This window comes from Austrofundulus limnaeus, unplaced genomic scaffold (genome assembly GCF_001266775.1).
Source record: "Austrofundulus limnaeus strain Quisiro unplaced genomic scaffold, Austrofundulus_limnaeus-1.0 Scaffold300, whole genome shotgun sequence".
In the NCBI taxonomy this organism is placed as follows: domain Eukaryota; kingdom Metazoa; phylum Chordata; class Actinopteri; order Cyprinodontiformes; family Rivulidae; genus Austrofundulus; species Austrofundulus limnaeus.
This window is the reverse complement of record NW_013952702.1, coordinates 400492-405729: the sequence shown is the minus strand read 5'-3', so window position 1 is coordinate 405729 and position 5238 is coordinate 400492. Positions and strand designations below refer to the sequence as shown.

At 42.2% G+C, this 5238-nt stretch overlaps 1 protein-coding gene across 1 annotated transcript in view; it reads left to right on the top strand.

Annotated features, from left to right (window-relative positions):
* LOC106526906 (regulatory-associated protein of mTOR-like) overlaps positions 1-5238 on the top strand; it is a gene marked incomplete at its 3' end in the record, with an annotated part of 120198 nt that overhangs the window by 113161 nt on the left and 1799 nt on the right.

The window sequence follows — 5238 nt, the reverse complement described above, 5'->3', positions numbered from 1 at the left end:
GGTTAAGAGAAAAAGAATTTTTAAAAACAGTAAAATGTAAATTATATTCTAAAATATATAATTTATTGGAACTAAGCAGGAAAAATAAATATGATGGTCAAATAAGTGATAAAACATGAGGTAAAGTTCTCCTTTTTTAATTTAATTGGTGCATTTTAAGTGTATTTATTTAATGATCTATTTATATATTTCTGCTTTTGTTTCTAATGATGTCAGTTTCAGTCCTCATATGCAGGATGTTTGTAGTAATGGTCACTGCTGATACTGTCCTCAACAAGTTTACACTTTAAATACACGTGTAGTAAAACTCCAGTTCTGCCAGCTTCAGTGAGCTACTCAGCAGGAGTAACTTCCTGAGTTACTCCTGCTGCTACATTAGAACGCAGCGCCTGTCRCTTGAAATGTAAACAACAATAAACAACTGATAAACTAAAGGAAGACGTGTCTGTGTAAAAACAGGAGAGGACAGAAGCATCAGAAACAATTAGAGAGTGTAGGCAGAAGACAAACAGCATGCGAAGGTGGAGGTGACACTAATTGAGAGGGTTGGAGTGGTGACAGACCAACAAACCATAAACTGCAGCTCGGGGGGCCGGGGGGGCATGAAGACTGCACCTCTCTGCACCGACAGTCCGTCTAATTAAATCCAGAGCCATAACATTTCAACAGGATCTTCTGTCCTTCTCGTTTACATCCGTCCCCTCCCTCGTTTCATTCCTGTCAGAGCTGAAAGGATTACAAGRCCGTCCTCTGTCTCTGTCCCCCCGATCCGTGAAGTGGGGGCGGGGCACAGCAAGTCCCGCTCCACCCGGCGCCTCGTTAACGTCGGGGGCTCTTGGAACTCGATAAATCCAGGACCTGAGAAGCGGCGAGGAGGTGGAGGGGACACGACTTGGAAGTTTGAGTGGAACGAGACAATTAGCCTGGAGGCAGCCTCGCTTCGTTTCTCTTCTCTTTATCTGGAGCTTTTTCCTTAATTCAAAGCAAAAAGAAAGAAAAGAAAGAGGTCGAGCAGTTCTTCAAGGTTAAGTTTGAGAAACCTCTTTTCAAAGTGTTACAGCGGTGCAGTGAAATCTTTCAAACTTGGAGCTAAATACTCGTTGCTTTGCTGTAACATCGTTTGGACAGAGAGGACAGAGTGAGGAAGAGGAGGAGGAGACGAGATGAATAAGGATGAACTGAGAGGAACAGATTAAAAAGTCACCAGTTTCCTGTTTGTTTCACCTAAAACTCTTTAGACTTAAAAACAACGTTTWAGTTTCTAAAGATCCAACTCTTCATAGATGAGACAAATCTGCTGTAAAACTCTTTTATTCTTCTTCTCTTAATGTTCTTGAATATTCAGCTCAGGGTTTGTGTTAAAACTGTTCTAACCTGATGAGACATAAATTATTCATGTTRTTTAGTGAAGTTTATGGAACCAAACACAAAGAATCAAAGAAACTAGAGAAAAATGCATTTCCTGTGAAAATGCTAGTGTGAATGCTTCTTGCTGAAAACTTAAGCTAAAAGCTGCTGAAATTGAGCTGAAAATATTTAATAGTAAAAGTTGTAATGCGAGTGTTCAATTTGGAAAACTGAAGGAAGCAAAAAGAAGCCTAACTTTGTAGAAAAACATTAAAAAGGAGCAAAAACAGTTGAAAGAGCAGTAAACAGCTAAAAGCTAAAATAGCTGAATATCACTGAAAACATCTTTAAAAAGCATAAATTAAATTAGCAGAAAAAAGCACAAAACGTAGAAAAAAGCAGAAGAATTGCAAAAAATAAGCGGCTCTATAGCTAAAATATCAAAACAAAAAAGCTAAAATTAACATGAAAAAAGCTAAACGTAGCAGCCACAAGTTGAAATTAGCACCCAGATTGTGAAAGTGTTGTAGAAAATTGGAAAWTAGCAGAAAAAAGCATAAAASTTCAAAAAGATGACARTTTGTTGCAAAATATCTAAAACTGTCGAAAGTTTCAGTAAAGCAGCTAAAAAATAGCTGGAATTTTTTTAATTAGCATAAAGAAGTATAAGCAGTACAAGTTTACTGAACTTAGCAGAAATAAGTTGTAACAGTTACAAAAACATGTATTTAGCTTAAAAAAGYTAACTTTAGCTAATAACAGCTGAACATTAGCTAAAATTGCAGCAAWTAGCTTAATATRGCAGAAAGCATCTGTAAGAAGCAAAATAAACAAAAAGTAGAAAATAGCGAAAAGAAGCAGAATTTTAGCTGAAATAGCAGAAAAAAGCTACAGTTTGCACAAGAAAGCWTATAAGAGCAGAACCAGAACAAAATGTGAAAGGTTCTGTAAAGATTTAGAAATGTTTTGAAGGATTTTAAGGATGTTGAAAACATTAAAACAATTAAGGATGAAAGGTTACTGGTTTGTAAAGTAAATAATAACTTTGTGCGCCTCCACATAAATCCTGCTTGTGTTGATTTTTGCTCCTTTTTTTCCACAGAAAGAAAAATAATTTTTGACCAAAGGAGGTCTTTTGTTCGTACAAGGATTGTCATGAATACATTTCTGTGCTCCATTTCAATTTTGACTTTCATTTTTTTCCCACTCTGACAAGTGGAGCTCTTAAATAATTCAGTCTTGGCGATGCTCGGGGATTTTATTAACGCCGTGTGATGTTAGTGAATTATTTAAGACGTCTTCTGTCCACGATCGTCGGGTCAACGAGTGTTATTGTTGTGCAGATTAGGATTCCTTTCATTGAGGTCTCTTCCTGCCGGTCAGGTCCTCGTCTGTTAGAGAACCTGACCCCCATAAATCCAGACGATTCAAAACCAGATTTAAGACAAAAACCAGTTTAATGAGCTGGAGTCAGTGTCGAGGCCATCGTCAGAGGAAATGCTGCAGAATGAGAATCCTGGGAAATCTGCAAGAGAAGAGTGAAAAATAGAGGTTTCTGCAAAGGAATAATTGAATCAGTCTTCAGATAGTGACTTGGCACATTGGTGCAGGATACTGTTTTTTTATCTGAAGCTGAGTAAAAACCAGAACCCTTAACTGGTGGAAGATGTCGGGTAAAGATTATCCAGATTCCTCTGGTTTTCCTCTGCTCACAGTTTAATTCTCCAGATTGATTTTTGTGAAGGTAACTAAGACCCACTCRGCCCCTCAGAGGTTTTCTCCCGGGCAGGTGTTTGGTTTCTTTCTGTTGGCAGGAGACAGAGCTGGAAGTTCTGGTGTTTGTCTGGTTCTGACCCTTGTTTGGAGTCTGGATTATAAGAGACGTGGATGAAAACAGACCTGTGGAACCATCTCACCTAAACAGATCTACACAATATTTTAAGTTGGATTTCTTAGTTTCTAATCTGGACAAACTGAAGATAAAAACCAGCTCGAGGTTTTCTCTCATCCACATCCTTACAGATGGATGACTCCTCGTCACCAGAGTTCACAGAAACGAGATAAACACGTCAGAACCTCAGTAATGCTGCAGATTTCAGGAGGAAATGTCTGCACACGCTTCAGTGTGTCGGGGAAATCTCCTCCCTCCCTCCACCACATCCCAGATTCCCTCTCATCTCAGCTGTCGGCTTCATAGGGAATGCCTCRTCTTTTTATTTGGCTCTGCTTCCCTCGCGCACTGCGGGCAGCGTGACGCCTGAGCCGCCTGTGATGACGTCACGGGCTGCGTGCTGGCACCACCGCATGGGGCTCTGGGCTTTCCTGGGGTGGGGGCGTAAGGTCGTGACACGGCTGAAGCCTGCAGAAGCTGGATGAGTCGTGATTCATCAGAGGAGCAGGAAGAGATCTGATGATGAGAGGAAGAGTTTAAAACGTGAATGATGTTTAAACTGAAGCTTTTAAAAGTGGTTACTAAAACTCACCTGGTCTGATCCGTCACCCTGTGAGTCATTTTCACACAGCACTTTTATCACTCRTGAGATCATTTTACTAGAAATAGAAATAAACCCAGCATCATTCTGCAGCTGCATGTTCAGTTTTCTAACAGCGTTGGAGCTAAAATCTCYGTTTTCTTTGGTATTTTTTAATCAACTCAACAAAAGAGTCGCTAACAAATTGTCTGTATTTAACTTACACTTTTAAACTGCCTGTTTCGTGCTTCATCCTTCGAGTTTCGGGATGTTTTATAACATGAATGAGTCCTCTGAGGGTCTCGCTTTATGCAGATGATGTGGTTCTCTTGGCGTCTTCAGACCAAGACCTTCAGGGTGTACTGGGGTGGGAGTCAGCCCCTCTGAGTCTGAGACCGTGGTTCCTGACTGGAAAATGGTGGAATGCCTCTTCGATGGTTGGGAGATGGATGGACAGATTGGGGCTTCGTCCTCAGTAATGAGGGCGTTGCTTCGGTCAGTCGAGGTGAAGAAAGAGCTGAGTCTAAAAACAAAGCTCTGGAGTTAACGGTCCAACCCTCACCTGTGCTGGTGAGGCGTGGATCATAACCGAAACAATAAGATCAGCCGAAATGAACTTCCTCTGTAGGTGACCAGGCTCAGCCTCAGGTAGGGGGAGGAGCTTAAGTAGWGCCGCTGCTCCTCCGCATCGAAAGGAGTCAGTTGAGGTGGTTCATCTGATTAGAACTCCTCCCTTTAGCCATGTTCTGGGCACTGGTAGGAGGCCCCAGTGACGACCCAGGACTCGTTTGGGGGATTATGTCTCCTCTCTGGCCTGGGAACACCTGGCCAGGTTTCTCTCCTGGACCTGTTGCCTCCAGGACCAACTGTGAATAATTAGCAGAATATGGAGATGRTTCCTAACTGGCATAAAAACAACTATCCTTCTGAAAATCATCATGAACTGAAGTGAAACTGAGTGAAAAATCATCCAAAGACCTTGATCAGGACCTCCTACAGGACCACGAGAAGCCCTTGGATCAGGACTTTTGCACAGTGTCGTCCTGTGATCAGCAGAAGGCGTTGTGGTGCCGGCGGGGCTGCTGAGGACTGTTCACTTAGTTCCTGCTGCGACCGCCAACATGTGAAGAGCCTCAGCGTTTGACTCATCGAAGCCCGAATGTTCTGCCGGGCTCAGGTCCAAACCGCCGTGTGAAGTTTGAGCACACAAACGGACCGCAAAGAGTTTAATTCTCCCACGCTGGAGCAGTGTTGTGGTTTTATTAACTTCCTGCTGGAGGCCTGAAATCTCCAACAGATTGGGTGGAGTGTGTTGCTTTAATGAGCACATGCTGGGTTGTGTTCAGCAGCTGTGTGTGTGTGTGTGTGTGTGTGTGTGTGTGTGTGTGTGTGTGTGTGTGTGTGTGTGTGTGTGTGTGTG